This window comes from Coffea eugenioides, chromosome 2, assembly GCF_003713205.1.
Source record: "Coffea eugenioides isolate CCC68of chromosome 2, Ceug_1.0, whole genome shotgun sequence".
In the NCBI taxonomy this organism is placed as follows: Eukaryota; Viridiplantae; Streptophyta; class Magnoliopsida; order Gentianales; family Rubiaceae; genus Coffea; species Coffea eugenioides.
This window is the reverse complement of record NC_040036.1, coordinates 44,876,706-44,899,973: the sequence shown is the minus strand read 5'-3', so window position 1 is coordinate 44,899,973 and position 23,268 is coordinate 44,876,706.

Here is a 23,268-nt window from a genome sequence, read left to right as displayed (position 1 = left end):
GCCTACCCCCATGTCCACGGCCTCTACCACTACGAGTGCCTTCCATTAATCTAAGTCGATCTAGGTCACAAAATAAATATACTGTTAAAGGGCACCTAACCCTCCTTTTCGTAGCACTAAACAGGAACAATTAAACAAGGACAATTAACTAAAACAACTACCTCGTAGAGCATTTAAACACAAAACACATATACATAGAACACATAACCGGATCAAGCAATTATACAGAACAATCAGTCAAGTACATACAAAGTCATCCCATGAAACAAAAGGGGTCCTCTAAAAGTACTATAGACAGACTAGGTCACGAGTACAAAAGAACTCACGAAAAACTTTTCCCCCATAGGGCTCCGTCCTTAATCTACGAGAACAACACCAGTTATATCTTAATCAAGGTTGATCATGCTTATCAATACCCGAACAGACCACACGAAGTTCCATAGAATCACATTTCTAGTTCGCTCAAGTCCTTTCTAACCTAGGCTCTCATTTCTTTTGTATCCGGGCGCAAGAATCCCATTTAAGATAATTCACAACTCGCGCCGGTCGGTCCCAAGCGTAAATCATCCATATTAAAGATTCCTACCCGACATACATACCTAACTTCCTCAAGTCCCATGATAATGATCCTTACACTTATGACATGCACAATTCATAGCCTACGCTCAAAAGAGCACTTATACCGTTCGACGCATTCACGAAAGCAGGACCATAACACTACTTGGCCCAAACTACCACGCGAAGTGGCTCTGATACCACTTATGACAGCCCCACCTCCCCCTAAGGTGAACCAAAGGGTTCGGCGGACCGCCTGCCCAACTCTCGCCAGGACTACGGAGTCGATTCACACAAACCCTATACGCGAGAACTCAACGAAAACGAACAATTGGAGACCACCAAGGGTTAAACAGAGCTTACCAAACCATACGGAAGTACGGGACGTCAATTAAACAACACTTATACATATATTTACATCGGAGTCTTGAACCAATGAACCAAAATACAAGCCAGAGTATTCACGCCACCGAAAATACAATTAGGGTTTCAGTTACAGAGGATCATAAACAAAAGAAGTTCTACAACTGGCTCAACTCATTTCTTCCAAAAATCTTGGTTTCAAAACATGGAACCCTGTAGGGAAAACAAAGGTAACAGAAAGGGGTGAGTTTGCGCTCAATGAGGTACCAGACATATAGCAGTAAAATCATGGCATTTCACATTTAACAAATCAGGTACACATGCCAGATGTAAAGTAAAGTAGTAGACACAATGATTCAAATAGGAAGGATACAGGTGGCTCTCAGGAGCCAAATTCCCATTTGCTTCACCGAAACTTGATCGAAATAATAGTTGACACTCCGTCAACGCTAAAGGAGTAACCAATACCGTAGATTCCACTTTCTCCGATTCCTTCTACCTCACATACCCCTACCGGGCCCGAACTCCAATCAGTTCAGAAATGGTAATACTCGAGTATACCGGAATCAAGGGTCTCAATACCCAAAGATCCCAAAACAGACTACCGTGGTTCGTTATCTAATCGATCAGGCCCTTGCCGGCCCGACTCGAGTAACTAGCCACAAGTGTTGAGCTCAGAGGTCACAGAAAGGTCGTTGGATACAAGCTTCCAAACGACGTCAGAACAGATACAGATAACAGATTCAGATTCACATCAAACATTGGCATATGAACAGACAAGAGAACGAGTGTGATAAAGTACACCCTCGTCTCAAACAAAATAAATAGATAGTTCAGTCGTTCATATCACAGATTGCATGTACAGAAATCGAGTTAAACAACAAGTGAGGGGAGTGGTACACTCACCGGTTCAAATACAGATACTTCAAAAGTTTTCACTTCAGATTGGCTTTAATCGCCAAGAAACCCTAAAATCATCAAAGTAAACCAATTGAAGGTTTCACATCCAAAATCGAGTAAACGGAATGCACAAGTGAGGCTCGACTACATGTCGTACGCCTTTCCATGTTAAGTACCAGTACAAGTACTAGTACAAAAGAATAAAATATGACTTTTGAGCAAAAATGATAACAGTTGGTCCTAGGGTTACAAACAACTCCTAAAACCCATCATTTTTTCAAAAGGCAACTCAAACCTATAGAGACTAAGCGGCCTAGAAAATTGGACAGCATTTCCCCTAAATTTGCTTACTTTTCCAGCCATCATGGCTTCATTATTTTCCTCAGCCAGTCCCAAAGTCATACGAAATATAAATTGTGAAGCCCCACCTCCCCTAGGCAACCAAAGGGTTCGGCGCAGCAGCCTTGCCCCAGCTCTCGCCGGGACTCAGTCGATCACTTCAGTCCCGAGCAAAAACCAGATCCAGCCCATACGAAAAAGGTGGTGGTGTTATTTACAATGATCCCAAAAACTTAAAGAAATATACATTACGATCTTCAAAAGAAGTTACAACCGGACGATATACCCAAAGGTTCCAAATTCCACATACAACCAGGCCCGCCAAGCACTAGGCGGAAAACCATTACAAGAAAAACAAAGCTAGGACCAGCTATTCCAGAGCTCTCATCCTTGCTCGCCTTTCCCCTGCTAAGGGAAAACAAAACTAAAGGAGTGAGCTAAAAGGCTCAGTGAGGTTCCAAACACATAAGCAACAATCCAACCCATACCTTAATATAGAAATCAAGAATTCAAGTAACATGTACAATGGAAAGCAATAATAACACATACATTAAAAGGATACGGGATCACAAGGAGCCAAATGTTCCGGCGTTCGCTCGTTCTCCTGACATTTCCTCCTTCCTTCAATCTTTTGAAAATGCATTTTTTTTTCTTTTGTAAATAAAACCCGCGCTCGTTTGGTCATTCATTTCATTCACCCCCTCCTGGACATTGTCCAGGCTCCACCAACCTCCACCAACCTACAAAGGTAATACTCGAGTATACCAAAACGTTCACCCGGGTCACCATATCGCCCGACCGAGTCCGCTTCTGGCTCGAGTCGATCGGTAACAAGGGGCAGTGGCCAGTTCAGCCAAAAGGCTTACATTCATGCACAAGTAACATTTCAATCATTGAAAATTTCACAATCATTTAGGCTGAGTGCGATAAAGTACACACTCGCCTAGAAAACTCGTTTTGATAATCATTAGAAGCACTTAACACGTTATCAAACAATAACACAAGTCATGAAGTCAAGAAAAATATAGCAAACAAGGAACACTCACCTAGTTATGCAAAAATAACGTCCAAAATACCCCACCGGTTATTACTCTCAGTCACCAATGAAAACCTAAGATTTAACCAGAAAGAATATAGCACAACCAATTAGGTGAAATCGAAGGAACCCAATAAAGAATGAGTAAAACGCATAAAAAAATGACTTTAAAGCGAAACGGGGCATTTGGACTGATGGTCGGAAATATCTAGGGTTTCATAAACCAAACGTAAAACTAAACTAAAAAGGGTTATAAAATTTTGCGGCAAAAAGCACTTGGACCAAAACTAGCCTTCAAGTAAAATTTCGGCAGCAACTCCCTTGTGTTTACCTATTTTACAGCCATTAATGGCTTCATTATTTCCTCAAATCAGTTCCAACATCTCATACAGAATAATCTCATTTCCAAAAGTCGTTCACTAGGCTCAAGGTCATTCAAGTACAAAATTTAGCTAGGAAATGACCGGATATGAAAGTCAATCCCTAAACTATTCAAATAAACACAATAAGACTCGATTACAAGTCATAAACCAATTCTACATACTACCAAAACAGGGTTCCCTAAGCGTACACAAGCAAAAGAGGAAACCAGAAAAATCCGGAAATGATTTAGCTTTAACCCTGAAAAAAACAGTTTTTGACATCATTTTGCGGTAATGGCACCAAAGGCACAACGAGTATCGGATGAAGGTGTAAGACTCACCTTTTCGAAGCTAAAAGACAGGGCTACAACATTACAGAAGGTCACTCAACCCAGTTTTGAGTGAAACCATGTTAAAAATGCAAAATACTACACTAAAACCGTAAAACAGATTCACAAAACGTATTCTGGTGTAAACATCATAAAACAGGCTACCTAAGTCCAAATCCAGAAATTCCAAAACCAGCTGAAAGCTAAGAAACAGGGATACATTTCATAAGAAGACCTCAACAACCAATTCGGAATCAATCCCAACCAAAACAATCAATTACAGTAGCAATTCTTACATTCGGGTAAAACCAGGACAGCAAGGGTAATTTCGACTTTTCTCATTCTACGCTACTCCGATTGACCTGAAATTTTGTAGGCGCCTCTAAAATGTCATTCCCTACAATTTTCATGTTTTAAGCCAAGGCCAATTCGGCCTCTAACTGGGAGATACAAAACCGGGCAGAATGTACCTTAATCAAACCCTAATTTTCCAGAATTGCTTCCAAAACAGAAATTGGTTGTAATTACCCACTTTTTCCACCTTCTAGAATCATTATATACCATTTCCAATCATCATAGATAGCCACACAATCATGTTCATATTAAAACAGAAAAATCCCCAAAAATAATAAAACTTCATCACTTCAACCACAAATCAAGAAATAATCCATAAACTTGCACCTTATGCTACCACTAATCACAAATTAAGCATCATTAGAGGGAGGAGAGTGGTTCTTCACAACTCACCTTAGAAACAAGAGAGAGGGAGCAATAGGTCCTCTTAGCTTTCCAAATAACTCCACAAATCAACTCACTAACACTAATTGAAGAGGTTTTATGGAGAAATTGCAAGTTTAAATGGTTAGATTGTTGAACTTGAGCAAGATAGAAGCCAAAAATTGAAGAGTTTTCTTTCTTTTCTTGCCTTGAAGAAGTCGGCCAAGAGGAAGACAAAAATGAGGAATTTTGGTGAATTTTTAGTTATTTAAGTCAATTGGTAAGACATGGAATAGTAGTCAAATGGTCCACCCAATAGCCAAGTGGCACTTGTCACTTAATTTAATGCTTGCCTAACTTTTGTCTCTCTTATACCAATCCACTTAGCATCCTCTACTTATCTCTTAACACCCGATAAATTAATTCCAGTATCCAAAACTTAACCTAGTTGACCGAATTTTTCCGAACTTTTCGCACTAGTGGGTCCCACGTCCGGTATATGCTCTTAATTTCTCAAAAACTATCCGATACTAGAAAAATCATCCAAAACCTATATTTACTCATAAAAATTATTTTCCCAATTTCTCAAACCAATAAAATGTGGAAAAACGTGCAATTATAAAAAAAAATAAAACCGAGTACTTTAAAACAAAATTACAGGCTCTCACACTCTCTCCCCCTTAAGGAAATTTCGTCCTCGAAATTTTTACCTTCATTTGCCTCAGACGAGTCCGGAATAGCTTGGTTGTCTAATGCATACACTTTTGCCGGTACACTTGGTCGGTTCCCTCTTTCTTTCACCGGTTTTACTTTGGTTCCATCCAGTGACTGAGTACTACCCTCACGTGGATGTCTCCTCGGACAATTACTCACTTGATGCTCACTGCTTCCACAGATCAAACATTTCCGCCCTTTTCGCCAACAAGCATCCTCGGTGTGATTTGCCTTTCCACAGTAACCGCAAACCAAGTGAGAAGTCATCTTTTGGCTGTCTTGAGAAATCTTCTCAGGTCCGATTTGGCTTCCTTTAGTAGACCTTTCATCTCCCGGCCCCAACGTCCATGGCGGGTAGGACAAAAAGTTCACTTTCTGCACTTTAGAGGGTGCTACTGATTTGCTAAGTTCCTCACTCACGCTACCCACTGCACCCCTTTTCCGTATTTGGGAAGCTTTCACCTGCGCCTTTGCATTCTCGATTCGTTGAGCCTTCTCAAGGGCCTCCGTAAATGTATTCACTTGCGCCGCCGCCAACGCCTCCTGGATGTCCAAGTTCAATCCCTGTATGAACCGCCTTACTCTTCTCGGTTCCGTGGCTACTAATTCGGAAGCGAACTTGGATAGTTTGGTAAATTTGGTTTCGTATTCAGCCACACTTAAGGTCTCCTGGCGTAGTCCAATAAATTCGTCCTCCCTCCTTTCTTGGACTAGAGGTGGGAGGTATTTCTCGTTAAATTCTCTTACAAAATTCGCCCACGTCCATACAGTCCGTTCTCTTTCCCACTTTGCTCTAATTACGTTCCACCATGCCCGGGCCGGTCCTTCAAATTGAAACACTGCAAAGTTCACTTGTCTCTGTTCGGTGTAGTTCAAAGCTGTGAATATATTCACCATGGCCACTAACCACTGTTCAGCGATGTCCGGATCAGGCCCTCCAGCGAATTTTGGAGGGGCAAACTTTTGAAACCTCTCAAGGGCCCGATCTTCTCCTATTTCAGGGTTTTGGGGTTGATGCACGGGCATTTGATCTTGTTGGTCCACCAACCGTGCTAGAATATTGGTCATTTGTTGGATGGCCGTCGCCACCTGATCTCCGGCTTCAACCCTTGGTCCTGGTACAGGCTCCGCCGATGTTTCCCTTTCTGCCCTTGGTTCCTGGACTCGCCTAACACCACGTCCGCGACTACGTCTTCCCTCCATATATTTGTTTTTTTTTTTCCTCTTTTTTTTCCCCCCAAAAAGGTAATTCAGTGAATAAATACAGGAAAGTGACAAAAGTAATCGAATTCTAGCACACCAATTACACCAAAGACGTATACACATATACACACCATGTATCAAGAAGGCAGACAATCAAATACACCAATACATTTCAAATTAGACAGATAATCATGTGCACAATACTCAAGCCAATGTCATGTCATAGCGGCATCAAAGCAAATCAGGAGTAAAGGCGATATCGTCCCATACCCAATGAAAATAACCTCGTCCGGTCTCTCAGGTTACTTTCTATCCAACTAGATGTCCATTGACCTCTTGAAATTATTCTGGCCAAACAATACCTATTCAGGTTCCCAAAACACCTCAACTCTAGCATACTCGGGCACAAGATTCCGAAAGAAGACAATTCACATCTCGAGCTGGCCAGTCCCAAGAGTAAACCATCTACAATCGAAATTCCTACTAGACGTACCTATCTATGATCCTCAGATATCATGAGAGAGATTTACGGCCTATAACATTCACAATTCAGAGCTTAGGCTCAAACGAGCACTTAGTCCTTCATACCTATTCACCACTTAGTCCAGGCTCACTCCGCGCAGAGACCACGCGAAGCAGGCTCTGATACCAACTGTGACAGCCCCACCTCCCCCTAGGGCGAACCAACGGGTTCGGCGGACCGCCTGCTCAGCTCTCACCGGGACTCAGTCGATCACTTCCATCCTCGAGCAAAAACCAGATCCAGCTCATACGAAAAATATAGCAATGATCCAAAAACTTAAACGAAAATATACATTACGATCTCAAAAAGAAGTACAACCGTCGAATGTACAAAGGTTCCAAATCCACCATACAACCAGCCCGTGCCAAGCACTAGGGCGAGAACCATTACAAGAAAAAAAAATCAAAAGCTAGACCAGCTAGTCTATACAGAGCTCTCATTCTTGCTCGCCTTCCCCTGTTAAGGAAAACAATACTAAAGGGATGAGCTAAAAGCTCAGTGAGGTTCCAAACACATAAGCAACAATCCAACCCATACCTTAATATAGAAATCAAGAATTCAAGTAACATGTACAATGGAAAGCAATAATAACACATACATTAAAAGGATACGGGCTCACAAGGAGCCAAATGTTCCCGCGTTCGCTCGTTCTCCTGACATTTCCTCCTTCCTTCAATCTTTTGAAAATGCATTTTTTTTTCTTTTGTAAATAAAACCCGCGCTCGTTTGGTCATTCATTTCATTCACCCCCCTCCTGGACATTGTCCAGGCTCCACCAACCTCCACCAACCTACAAAGGTAATACTCGAGTATACCAAAACGTTCACCCGGGTCACCATATAGCCCGACCGAGTCCGCTTCTGGCTCGAGTCGATCGGTAACAAGGGGCAGTGGCCAGTTCAGCCAAAAGGCTTACATTCATGCACAAGTAACATTTCAATCATTGAAAATTTCACAATCATTTAGGCTGAGTGCGATAAAGTACACACTCGCCTAGAAAACTCGTTTTGATAATCATTAGAAGCACTTAACACGTTATCAAACAATAACACAAGTCATGAAGTCAAGAAAAATATAGCAAACAAGGAACACTCACCTAGTTATGCAAAAATAACGTCCAAAATACCCCACCGGTTATTACTCTCAGTCACCAATGAAAACCTAAGATTTAACCAGAAAGAATATAGCACAACCAATTAGGTGAAATCGAAGGAACCCAATAAAGAATGAGTAAAACGCATAAAAAAATGACTTTAAAGCGAAACGGGGCATTTGGACTGATGGTCGGAAATATCTAGGGTTTCATAAACCAAACGCAAAACTAAACTAAAAAGGGTTATAAAATTTTGCGGCAAAAAGCACTTGGACCAAAACTAGCCTTCAAGTAAAAATTTCGGCAGCAAATCCCTTGTGTTTACCTATTTTCCAGCCATTAATGGCTTCATTATTTCCTCAAATCAGTCCCAACATCTCACACAAAATAAGCTCATTTCCAAAAGCCATTCACTAGGCTTAAAGTCATTCAAGTACAAAATTTAGCTTGGAAATGTCCGGATAATTGAAGGTCAGCCCCTAAACTCTCTCAAATAAACACAATAATACTCGATTACAAGTCATAAACCAATTACTCGATTACAAGTCATAAACCAATTCTACCTACTACCAAAACAGGGTTCCCTAAGCATATACAAACATTAGAGGAAACCAGAAAATGCGGAAATGCAATTAGCTTTGGCCCTGAAAAAAACAGTTTTTGACCTCTTTTTGCGGTAATGGTACCAAAGGCACAACGAGTATCGGATGAAGGTGTAAGACCCACCGTTTCGAAGCTAAAAGACAGGGCTACAACATTGCAGAAGGTCACTCAACCCAGTTTTGAGTGGAACCATGTCAAAAATGCAAGATACTAAACCAAAAACGTAAAATAGATTCACAAAACGCATTCTAGCGGAAACATCATAACTCAGGCTCTCCAAGTCCAAATCCAGAAATTCGAAAACCAGCTGAAAGCTAAGAAACAGGGATACATTTCATCAGAAGGCCTAAACAACCAATTCGGAAGCAATTCCAGCCAAAACAACCAATTACAGGCGCAATTCTTACATTCGGGTAAAACCAGAACATCAATAGTAATTTCGACTTTTCTCATTCTACACTACTACGATTGACCTGAAATTTTGTAGGCACCTCTAAAATGTCATTCCCTACAACTTTCATGTTTTAAGCCAAGGCCAATTCGGCCTCTAACTAGGAGCTATAAATTCGGACAGAATGCACTTCCAAGAAAACCCTAACTTTCAATTTTTCTTCCAAACAGAAATTAGTTGCAATTATCCACTTTTTCCACCTTCTAGAGTCATTACATACCATTTCCAATCATCATAGATAGCCACACAATCATGCTCATATTAAAACAGAAAAATCTCCAAAAATAATAAAACTTCATCACTTCAACCACAAATCAAGAAATAATCCATAAACTTGCATCTCATACTACCACTAATCATGATTTAAGCATCAATTAAGGGAGGAGGGTGGTTCTTCACAACTCACCTTAGAAACAAGAGAGAGAGAGCAATAGGTCCTCTTAGCTTTCCAAATAACTCCACAAATCAACTCACTAACACTAATTGAAGAGGTTTTATGGAGAAATTGCAAGTTTCAATGGTTGGTTGGATGGATTTGAGCTAAATGGAAGCAAACCTTGAAGAGTTTCTTTCTTTCTTTTGGAGAGAGAGAGCCGGCCACTTGAAGAGAAGAAAATGGAAATTTTTGGTTAATTTTGTGATTTATTTGGTCAATGGTAAGAAAAGAAATACTAGTCTTACAAGTCACTCCAATCAAATGGTGACACTTGTCACCTCATTTATGACTTACCTAACTTTTGTCTCTCTTATACCAATCCACTTAGCATCCTCTACTTATCTCTTAACACCCGATAAATTAATTCCAGTATCCAACACTTAACCTAGTTGGCCGAATTTTTCCGAACTTTTCACACTAGTGGGTCCCACGTCCGGTATACGCTCTTAATTTCTCAAAAACTATTCGATACTAGAAAAATCATCTAAAAAACTATATTTACTCATAAAAATTATTTTCCCAATTTTTCAAATCAATAAAATGTGGAAAAACGTGCAATTAAAAGAAAAATAAAACCTAGTACTTTTAAAAAAATTACAGGCTTCTTCACATAATTCATCACAACAACCAGTCAATAGGCTCAAAGTCATTCAATACAATTTTAGCTAAGGAAAATGACCGGAAATTGAAAGTCAAGCCCAAAATAGTCAAATAAGCACAATAAGACTCGATTACAGTCATAACCCAATTTCACATACTACCAAAATTGGGCTCCATAAGAATAATATACGCATTAGAGTAAACCAGGGAAATCCGGAAATGGAATTAAGCTCTAAACCATAAAAAACAGTTTTTGACATTATTTTGCGGTTTTGGCACCATTGGCACTACGATTATCGGATGGAGGTGCAATATACACCGTTTCGAAGCTAAGAGGTAGGGTTACATTGTTTAAGAAGGCTACTCAGCCCAGTTTCTATTGCAACCAGGTCAAAAATTCAATATACTACCCCAGAACCGCAAAAACAGGTTCACAAACCGCATTCTGGTTCAAACATCATAAGTCAGGCTACCTAAGTCCAAATCAAGTGATTCCAAAGCCATCCGAAAGCTAAGATACAAGGCTACAATTCATCAGAAGACATCAACAATAAAATCAGAAGCAATCCCAACCAATCTAACCAATTACAGACGCAATTATCAAATTCGGGTAGAAACAGGGCAGCAGGGGTATTTCAGTCTTTTCACAAGCTACGATACTCCGATTGACCTGAAATTTTTCAGTCATCTCTAAAATATCATTCCCTACAACTTTGATGTTTTAACCCAAGGCCAATTCGGCCTCTAACTATGTGGTACAGTGCCGGGCAGAATGAGGGAAATGAAACCCTATCTTCCAAAATTTCTTCCCAAAACAGAAATTTCCTACAATTAACCACCATATACACCTTCTAGCTTCATTCTAGATCAATTCCCATCATCATACAAAGCCACAACATATGAATCATATTAAATCAGAAAAATCATGATTAATTATAAAACTTCACCAAATTCACTCAAAATCAAGATATAATCCACAAAATTACCTCTTAGGCTATCACAAGTCATTGATTAGACATCATTAGATAGAGGAGAGGGGTTCTTTCACTACTCACCTTAGTAACCAAAGGAAAAGAGCAACTTGGTACCTTAATCCTCCAAAGAACTCCACTAGTCACCTCACAACCTCACACTTAAGGGTTTTTATGGAGTAATCTCAAGATTAATCGGTTGGGTTGCAAGATTTAGGCAAGATTAGAAGCAAAAGGTTGAGAGTTTTCTTTTCTTTCTTCTTGTCAAGAGGGCCGGCCAAAGGCTTGCAAAAATTGGGTAATTTTTGGGTCAAAATTGAGTATTAGTAAAAGTAAGAAATAATGGTCAAAGTCCAAGCTCGAATGAAAAAGCGACACGTGGCACCTTTTAAGCTTAACACTTATTCTTTTGTCTCTCCAAGATTGATCCAACTAAGTAACCTCTAAATATCTCTTAGCACCTAGTACATTACTCCCTGAATACTCAACTTAACCTAATCAGCCGAATTTTATCGAACTTACCGCACTAGTGGGTCCCACATCCGGTATACGCTCTTAATTTTTCAAAAACTAACCGATACAAGAAAAAAATCATCTAAGAATTATATTTACTCATAAAACTTATTTTCACAATTTTTCAAATAAATAAAAGGTGGAAAAGCATGCAATTAAAAGAACATAAAACCTAGCAATTAAGAAAATTACGGGTTCTCACACTCTCTCCCCCTTAAAGAAATTTCGTTCTCGAAATTTTCTTATCAACGGAATCTTTCAAAATCTAAGGTACCTAACGGATTGTACCTTCTACGTCCTCAGACGAGTCAGGAACCTGATGGTGCTCTAAAGAATATACCCGAGCCAGTACCTTCAATCCAGTCCCTTCCTTTTCCGACTGTCCAGGGTTAGTCTTAGTGGGTTGCGGGGTCCCTTTTCCTTTTCGCAATCGAACTGGGCAGTCAGCAATCCGATGATCGGCACTTCCGCAACGCAGACATTTTTCCTCTTTCTTCCAACAATTTGCTTCCGTATGATTTGGCCCTCCGCAATATTCACAGGGACCACGAGTAGCAGAGACCGGTCCCCCCTGAGAGACATCACGCGACACCCCTGGTTGTCGTACTCCCCCGTTTCCCTTTCCAATCTTAGGGGGCGTACTTGTACCTTCTTGCTCAGAGCTACTCCCAGGAAAGCCCCTTTTCTTGGCTTGAAAGTTTTTCACCTGCAGCCTAGCATTCTCAACTCGTTGCGCCTTCTCCACTGCATCGCTGAAGGCGTTAATTTGGGCTACCGCGAGATCCTTCTGGATTTCTACGTTCAGGCCCTGGACAAATCGTCGTATTCTTCGTTGCTCGGTCATGATGAACTCAAGAGCAAATTTGGACAGGCGGGTGAACTGACTTTCGTATTTCGCTACAGACTGGGCCCCTTGGCGAAGTCGGATAAACTCATCTTCCTTCCGCTCCTGGACTAGAGGGGGAAAAAAATTTCGCGTTGAACTCCCGCATAAAATTCACCCAAGTCCTGGGCGTTTGTTCTCGTTCCCATTTTTGTCGAATAACGTTCCACCAGGAACGGGCCGCCCCTTCTAGTTGGAAGACGGCAAAAGTCACCTGCCTTTCTTCGGTGTAATGCAGGGCCGCAAAGATATCCACCATCTTCTCGAACCACCTTTCGGCGACATCCGGGTCGGGCCCCCCAAGAAACTTGGGTGGAGCAAACTTTTGAAATCTTTCAAGAGCTCTGTCCTCGCTCTCGGTATGGTTGCCAGGGTTTCCAGAATTAGGGTTAGGGTTTTGACCCTGTTGGTGCACCACTTGAGCTAGTAAATTAGTCATTTGCTGCATAGCAGCCGCTATTTGGATGTTAGGATCAACCCTAGGTTCAGGGTTATGTCCAGATAAGGTTTCCCCAGTGCCCCTTTCAGGCGTGGGTTGCCTACCCCCGCGTCCACGGTCTCGACCACTACGAGTGCCTTCCATCAATCTAAGTCGATCTAGGTCACAAAATAAATATACTGTTAAAGGGCACCTAACCCTCCTTTTCGTAGCACTAAACAGGAACAATTAAACAAGGACAATTAACTAAAACAACTATCTCGTAGAGCATTTAAACACATAACACATATACATAGAACACATAACCGGATCAAGCAATTATACAGAACAGTCAGTCAAGTACATACAAAGTCATCCCATGAAACAAAAGGGGTCCTCTAAAAGTACTATAGACAGACTAGGTCACGAGTACAAAAGAACTCACGAAAAACTTTTCCCCCATAGGGCTCCGTCCTTAATCTACGAGAACAACACCAGTTATATCTTAATCAAGGTTGATCATGCTTATCAATACCCGAACAGACCACACGAAGTTCCATAGAATCACATTTCTAGTTCGCTCAAGTCCTTTCTAACCTAGGCTCTCATTTCTTTTGTATCCGGGCGCAAGAATCCCATTTAAGATAATTCACAACTCGCGCCGGTCGGTCCCAAGCGTAAATCATCCATATTAAAGATTCCTACCCGACATACATACCTAACTTCCTCAAGTCCCATGATAATGATCCTTACACTTATGACATGCACAATTCATAGCCTACGCTCAAAAGAGCACTTATACCGTTCGACGCATTCACGAAAGCAGGACCATAACACTACTTGGCCCAAACTACCACGCGAAGTGGCTCTGATACCACTTATGACAGCCCCACCTCCCCCTAAGGTGAACCAAAGGGTTCGGCGGACCGCCTGCCCAACTCTCGCCAGGACTACGGAGTCGATTCACACAAACCCTATACGCGAGAACTCAACGAAAACGAACAATTGGAGACCACCAAGGGTTAAACAGAGCTTACCAAACCATACGGAAGTACGGGACGTCAATTAAACAACACTTATACATATATTTACATCGGAGTCTTGAACCAATGAACCAAAATACAAGCCAGAGTATTCACGCCACCGAAAATACAATTAGGGTTTCAGTTACAGAGGATCATAAACAAAAGAAGTTCTACAACTGGCTCAACTCATTTCTTCCAAAAATCTTGGTTTCAAAACATGGAACCCTGTAGGGAAAACAAAGGTAACAGAAAGGGGTGAGTTTGCGCTCAATGAGGTACCAGACATATAGCAGTAAAATCATGGCATTTCACATTTAACAAATCAGGTACACATGCCAGATGTAAAGTAAAGTAGTAGACACAATGATTCAAATAGGAAGGATACAGGTGGCTCTCAGGAGCCAAATTCCCATTTGCTTCACCGAAACTTGATCGAAATAATAGTTGACACTCCGTCAACGCTAAAGGAGTAACCAATACCGTAGACTCCACTTTCTCCGATTCCTTCTACCTCACATACACCTACCGGGCCCGAACTCCAATCAGTTCAGAAATGGTAATACTCGAGTATACCGGAATCAAGGGTCTCAATACCCAAAGATCCCAAAACAGACTACCGTGGTTCGTTATCTAATCGACCAAGCCCTTGCCGGCCGACTCGAGTAACTAGCCACAAGTGTTGAGCTCAGAGGTCACAGAAAGGTCGTTGGATACAAGCTTCCAAACGACGTCAGAACAGATACAGATAACAGATTCAGATTCACATCAAACATTGGCATATGAACAGACAAGAGAACGAGTGTGATAAAGTACACCCTCGTCTCAAACAAAATAAATAGATAGTTCAGTCGTTCATATCACAGATTGCATGTACAGAAATCGAGTTAAACAACAAGTGAGGGGAGTGGTACACTCACCGGTTCAAATACAGATACTTCAAAAGTTTTCACTTCAGATTGGCTTTAATCGCCAAGAAACCCTAAAATCATCAAAGTAAACCAATTGAAGGTTTCACATCCAAAATCGAGTAAACGGAATGCACAAGTGAGACTCGACTACATGTCGTACGCCTTTCCATGTTAAGTACCAGTACAAGTACTAGTACAAAAGAATAAAATATGAATTTTGAGCAAAAAGGATAACAGTTGGTCCTAGGGTTCAAACAACTCCTAAAACCCATCATTTTTTCAAAAGGCAACTCAAATCTAAAGAGACTAAGCGGCCTAGAAAATTGGGCAGCATTTCCCCCTAAATTTGCTTACTTTTCCAGCCGTCATGGCTTCATTATTTTCCTCAACCAGTCCCAAAGTCATACGACATATAAATTCATCACAACAGCCAGTCAATAGGCTTAAAGTCATTCAAGTACAAAATTTAGCTAGGAAAATGACCGGAAATGAAATCAAGCCCTAAAATAGTCAAATAAGCACAATAAGACTCGATTACAAGTCATAAACCAATTCCACATACTACCAAAATAGGGCTCCATAAGAATGTATACGCATTAGAGTAAACCAGGGAAATCCGGAAATGGAATTAAGCTCTAAACCATAAAAACAGTTTTTGACATCATTTTACGGTTTTGGCACCATTAGCACTACGATTATCGGATGGAGGTGCAATACATACCGTTTCGAAGCTAAAAGGTAGGGATACAATGTTGAAGAAGGCTACTCAGCCCAGTTTCTATTGTAACCAGGTCAAAAATTCAATATGCTACCCCAGAACCGCAAAAATAGGTTCACAAACCGCATTCTGGTTCAAATATCATAAGTCAGGATACCTAAGTCCAAATCAAGTGATTCCAAAGCCATCCGAAAGCTAAGATACAAGGCTACAATTCATCAGAAGACATCAACAACCAAATCAGAAGCAATCCCAACCAAATTAACCAATTACAGACGCAATTATCAAATTCGGGTAGAAACAGGGTAGCAGGGGTATTTCAGTCTTTTCACAAGTTACGATGCTCCGATTGACCTGAAAATTTGTAGGAATCTCTAAAATATCATTCCCTACAACTTTGATGTTTTAACCCAAGGCCAATTCGGCCTCTAACTATGAGGTACAATGCCGGGCAGAATGAGGGAAATGAAACCCTATCTTCCAAAATTTCTTCCCAAAACAGAAATTTCCTACAATTAACCACCATATACACCTTCTAGTTTCATTCTAGATCAATTCCCATCATCATACAAAGCCACAACATATGAATCATATTAAATCAGAAAAATCATGATTAATTATAAAACTTCACCAAATTCACTCAAAATCAAGATATAATCCACAAAATTACCTCTTAGGCTATCACAAGTCATTGATTAGACATCATTAGATAGAGGAGAGGAGTTCCTTCACTACTCACCTTAGTAACCAAAGGAAAAGAACAACTTGACACCTTAATCCTCCAAATAATTCCACTAGTCACCTCACAACCTCACACTTAAGGGTTTTTATGGAGTAATCTCAAGATTAATCGGTTGGATTGCAAGATTTAGGCAAGATTAGAAGCAAAAGATTGAGAGTTTTCTTTTCTTTCTTCTTGTCAAGAGGGCCGGCCAAAGGCTTGCAAAAATTGGGTGATTTTTGGGTCAAAATTGAGTATTAGTAAAGGTAAGAATTAATGGTCAAAGTCCAAGCTCGAATGAAAAAGCGACACGTGGCACCTTTTAAGCTTAACACTTATTCTTTTGTCTCTCCAAGATTGATCCAACTAAGTAACCTCTAAATATCTCTTAGCACCTAGTACATTACTCCCTGAATACTCAACTTAATCTAATCGGCCGAATTTTATCGAACTTACCGCACTAGTGGGTCCCACATCCGGTATACGCTCTTAATTTCTCAAAAACTAACCGATACTAGAAAAAAATCATCTAAGAATTATATTTACTCATAAAACTTATTTTCACAATTTTTTGAATAAATAAAAGGTGGAAAAGCATGCAATTGAAAGAAAATAAAACCTAGCAATTAAGAAAATTACGGGTTCTCACAATTAGCATGACCATGTTCTTCCAATGAAAACAGTAACAAATAATGCCAGGCTCACAACTAACAAGTTTCACTTGATTAATGAGATGAAATTAGGTCAATTGTCTGGTTGATTTCGACTTGAAAAGTTTCTTGAACAATAAAGTAACTATTGTTACATTTCCGCCATTGTTCACATTGATATGCGCATCAACCTGAAGCTCTACATTTTATGCTTATGCATGTCTTTTTACTGTGATCAATAGCTTAGTGGTCACAGCCGGTCATCATGTGTTTCAATCTGCTATAATGTAAAAACTAAAAAACTTTTGAGACAGTGTTTTATAATTTCTGTAACAACAGGGCGATCATGTTCTTATGTTCAGATAATTGTAACGTAATATTGCAATCTCAAATTGAGGCGCCATTTATTATGATAGAAACTAGACTTCCAAATATTTCTCTATTATGTAAAATAAGCGTTGGTTAATTTGCTATCAAATGCAGTAATGTTTTTTAAAGTGAGACTTATTATTAGCCCTGAGCTTTTGGGAAACATATTTGGATGTTCAAATAATCACCAGTAGATCTAAGCGTTCTGGGTTCAATAAATATCCAATACCTTTTGCTTTATACACGGATTAAAGTATGATATCTTCTTCCTACAATTGGCGAAATCTTAAGAACTTTAGGTTTATATTACTGTTGATCTTCTTTCTAGTTTTCACTATAGCTATTTCTAGGCTGTAAGGCCAAACTCTTCAATTGGTTTTTGGGTTTGAGCCATTGGAGTATCCATCCCATACCATTCTCTTATTTCATTCTGTTAGTGTCTTCTCTCAAGTTTGAGCCATTGGAATATCCATCCCATACCATTCTCTGATTTCATTCTGTTAGTGTCTTCTCTCAAGTTTGAGTAACATCTTTTCATGTCTAGAATGTAATCTCTATAAGCAAAGGCCACATAAATGACAAGACTCTAGAACATGGCAGCCCTAGGCTTAGAGATACGCCTTTTGCAGTGTTTTGAAGCCAACTTTTGTCATAGTTTGTGCTATTGATGATTACCATTTAGATAAACAACTGAATGTGCCACTTGCATACTCTTAATGCCTGACAGTCCTCCATTTTGTAGATCTGAAATTTACACTTGGTTTTATTTGACATGTGTTTGTTTATATCATAAGCACATAATTTACAATTCAGCCTCTTCATTTTTTTGGGGATTATTATCACTTTATCTTTTTAAACTATATTACTACTATCAATTTACCCTATGATGTTCTCTTTTAGTTATTTCACCCTATAGGTAATTCAATTCAGTATGTTAAAATTTTTTGACAAAAATACTCTTCCATTTTATAGCATTACTATATTGTTATTATCACTTTATCCCTTTAAATGATAGTGATATAATCGTTTTACTCTCTTCTAGATATTTTTCCCTATTGTTAATTTAAAAAACATGTTAAAAAATGTTTAAATGTATTTACCTTTTTTTATATATAATTAAGAGCAAAAAAATTAGAATAATCATTCTTCCTTTTTTTTCACTCTAAGATTCCAAAAACATAAAAATAAAAGGATTTTCTCAAATTTCTTTTTTCAAACTTATTAATACTTGGAAAAGAAAAGGAGATAGAATAGAAGGAAACAGAAAATTAGATTTTGAAAAGAAAGAAAATAAGAAAGAATCTAATAGCATCGTATTACTTTAATGTCCTAGAGATTAGGATTGGAATTGGGTAATAAACAAAAAAATAAAAAATTTTAAAATAATAAAAATATTGAATTCTTTCTTGTTTGTATTTAAAAAAAGAATTGAGCTCTCTCTCTCCCTCCCCAATTTTTCTATTTTTTCAATATTAATAAGATTGTTAAGAAGAAGGATATTAATGCTTGGAAAAGAAAAGGAGATAGAACAGAAAGAAACAGAAAATTAGATTTTGCAAAAAAGAAAGAAAATAAGGAAGAATCTAATAGCATCATATTACTTTAATGTCCTAGAGATTAGGATTGGAATTGGGTAGTAAACAAAAAAAATAAAATAATTTTAAAATAATAAAAATATTGAATTCTTTCTTGTTTGTATTTAAAAAAAAAAAGAATTGAGTTCTCTCTCTCCCTCACCAATTTTTCTATTTTTTTCAATATTAATAAGATTGTTAAGAAGAAATAGATTAATGTTTTGATTTTTTTTCTTGAAACTAAAAAGGAGAAGAGCCACTCTACATTTTTTATTGTTTTTATTATATAAAAAGAGGGAACTATCTTCTAAAGTTTTTTAACTTGTTAAATTAGTTTAATGGTGGATAAATTGCCTAAAAAATTAACTCTAGGGGATAAATTGATAATAAAGTTATAGTTTATGGGGATAAAGTGATAATAAGTTTAAAGGTTAAACATGTGAGACCCCGGATAGTCCTTAATTTCGAAATTATGTGATATTAATAGCATTTTGTTCTATTTTGTACTAAATTATTAGAAACCCTAAATTGGATTATTTATAAAATCCTAGTTTTTGTATTAATCACAAATTTGAGTTGTAATTCATGTTTGGTATTCTAGAGTGTGTTTTGGTACAAGTAAGTATAGGATTCGATTTATTTTATATAGGTTAAGTAAGTTTAAAAAAGTTAGAAAACCTCAGACTAGTAAACCCTCTAGTGTTCCAATAGATTAGAAAGCTTAAGTTGGGTTTAAAACCCTAATTTTGCCAATGTTATAAAGGTTGTTGTTTAATTGTTTTTATTATGGAGAAAGTATGATTAAGTGTAGATGATTAAGTTAGTAGGGTGATTAGTAGAGAAATTAAGTAAGATTAATTAGTTTGGACTAGATTAAGTTTATGTCCTATGGAGTTAATTGAAAGCTTTCTATATATGTTTGGGCAATAGTGTAAGAAAGAGAAATTAAAGGTGTAAGGGCTAAGGAGCAAATTGGGAGCTTTTATGTGATTGGTGGTGTTGGAAAATATCTTCTAAGGCTTTGACTAAGCTTATATATCATAGGATGTGCAAGATAATCATAAGAAGCAAAACAAAATAAAACCAAAGAGAGAGAGAGAGGGAGGGCCGAGAGCAAGAGCAAGAGAGAAAGGAAAAGTTCTTCCAAGTTCAACTTCTTCTAGCTTCCATCTTGATCTTGGAGTTTAAGACAACATCTTTGCTACTTGATTGTTGTGGTTTAATCATCAACAAGGCTTGATTGAAGGTATATCATTTGATTTGAAAGTTACCTCTTGGTGATTAAGCTTTGAAACCATGAAAAGTGATGCTTTTGTTATGGTTGTGCTCTTTTATGGTTTACATGGTGAATATATGGTGATTTTAGAGTACTTTCATGGTTTACTTTGATGATCATGTTGCTGAAATTTCAGTTAAGGCTATGAGGAATTAGGGCTTTTACTTTATGCTTTCTTTAGTTGATTTGGTTACTTATTTGGCTTGCAAATGGAATCTTTGGTATGATTATTTTCTTTATATGGTTGCTTCCTAGCCAAATCTGGTTTGGACCATGAAACCCTAGACTCCATTAGGTTAGTTTAGCTTGGCTAGAGTTTAGTTGGTTAGGGTTTGGTTAGTAGATTGTTAGAATAAGTTCGTTGGTGCAAATGAAGTGAGGTTAGGGATTTTGGTTAGTGTTTGGTAATTTTATGGTGACTTAGAGGGAAAGTTTCGGCCCTTTTGTAGGCCATTTAGAAGTTCGTATATGTGTGTATATTTGGTATGAAATTGGTTAGAAAACTTGCATGAGAACCATGAAAACGAACCATGCGTTTGCGATGTGCGGAACCGTTCAAACCCCCAAACAGGGCAGCCCAGAACCTGAACTTGAGCTCCATTTTTCTTGATGTTACGTACTGATTCTAGGTTTACCCAAAACATGAAAGTTGTAACTTATTAAGTCCTTGTTGTGCCTGCAAAATTTCAGGTCAAACGGATCTGTGTAGCGTGAGTTATGGCCAAAACACTCACTTCTATTCTAAACCCAGACTTTTGCTGCGTTTCTTGATTTCGCTTCTGACCATGCTCAGTTCACCTTGATAACGTGTGAACTGGGTGTTGAAGTCTTCATAAGATTTGTATATCTTTGTTTTAGCTTCGAAACGGTATAAAATTTGTCCAAATCCGAGTTCCATAGCTCCAGTTATACCTAAAACAAAATCGGGCGTCTGAACTGCCTTTGAAGTTGGCCAGTTCTGACAAGAAATTTGGACCCGTTTTTCCCTATGCTCTGTACTGATTCAGTTTTTGGTCAAAACACAAAAGTCATAACCTTATCAATAATATTTCCAATGCCTTTGGAATTTCTTGATTCCGACCTCTGAGTCATGAGTTATGGTCGTTCAAACACGGCCTGTTTGGTAATCTGAAATGAAACGGCTGGAACTGTTTTGTGCAATTTTGTCCTAGTTCCATTGAGATCTGGTTTGAGGTGTCTTCATGAAAGTTGTATCCCTTCTTCTTAGCTTTGCAACGGTACCTCATGCACTTCGATCCGATACCTGTAGCCTGAAATTGGATCAAAACAGATTGGGACAGCAACTATGCCCGTTTCCGTTTCCGCAAGCCGTTTCCGTGCATGCATGTGCCAATTTTGCTGTTTTGTTTGATTTATGCATTCTAGTAGCCGTTTGTGGAATAATGTGGTACACTCTTCTATTTCAGACGGTGGTGAGCTAGACGGAGGCAGTGGGGCCTACTAGCTATCATTCGCGACGCGATTTTCGTGTTTTTGCTATCCTTGTTTTGTGTGTAAGTATTCAGGCCGTTTTTGTGTATAACTTGCTTATGTGCTTTGGTATGGATGAGAGGGTACTTAAGCGAGAGTGTACTTGATCACACTCGACCTAAACACTAATTTGTACTTGTACAGTTGTGCTTCTTTATGAGCTGTGTATATATGAATTATTTTGGTGCTGAACCCCTTGAGCTTGTAGCTCGGGGTGACTTTTGTGAAATATGATGAAGTTGTGGGTCCGATCTCAAGACCTAGACGGACTATTCGACCTGGCCGGGGCTTGGTCGAAGCCAGTCCAACCTAGTCTTAAGATCACCAAGTTTGTGGTTCTGTGAACCAAGTTTGTGAACCGAGCTTGTGAACCAAGCTCAATTTCGTTTGCTCGAGCCATTTTGTGAGGTGACTGGCCAGTGTGGGTGATAAGGTGTACGGTGGGAGTAAGTGGAGTTCTACGGACCCTTATTTGTGGTCGACGGAGTGTCGACAGGAGGTCACACATGGCACATGACGTGGCTTTGAAGCCAACCTGTATCCTTAACTTGTGTTGTTACTTTTATATTTTCGATTTGACATCTTTGTGATGTAATTGGTCGTATTACTGTGAAATTTACGGTTTTACCTCTGTTTACTTACTAAGCATCTAACTTACCCCTTTCCCTTTGTTTTCCTTAACAGGGGCCGACGCGGGGAACTTTTGGCATTATCACTAGAATAGTTAGGCTTGGTTTGTAATAGCCGGACATCTAAGATGTTTTTCTTGTTTTAGTGACCTATATAAGGACCCCTCTTTGGGTCTATTTTATATTTTGGTTATTAGCATAAGATAATGTAGTAGTCTGGATAACTCCTTTTGAGAATGTAAATACTCTTTTGGGGATTGAATATATTGTGAATAGTACTCTTTTGGTTTATATAGTTTTATTTGCTTTGTGTTTTGAGTCCTGGTGCGAGTTCGGCAGGCGTCCCGCCGATACCCTCGGGTTCGCCTTTGGGAGAAGTGGGGGCATCACAAAACATGTCTTATCACTTGAATTAATTAACTCTATTAAGTTTGACCAATAGTTTTGGAGATAAAATAACTAAAAAATAACATTAAGGGAAAAATTAATAGTGACGTCAAACGTTAAGGGGGTAAAGTGATAATAACCCTTTTTTTTGTAATCTATTTCAATGTGCCCATTTAGCTCTTGCAGAAAAGTAGAATTCAAGGTATTGTGTACTCCCCAGATATAGAAGTCCTTAAGGATTTGCTACACCTTCATTGCATATACTATCTGGGTAATGCTAAAGTTGATCTAATTATGGCTAAGAAGTTCCAATTTGCGACATCGTGCTATTAGTTAACAACCAGGTTTAAATGAACTAGAACAAACAACGCTTTACTACATAGGCTGCGATGTCAACAACCAAACTGAAGATCAAATAGCTATTGCAGCAAAGGGAAGAAGACTTCCAAAGTTACTATAAATGACTTCATCACCTATCAGTTGTCAAGTTTTGAACCAACCATATGACGAC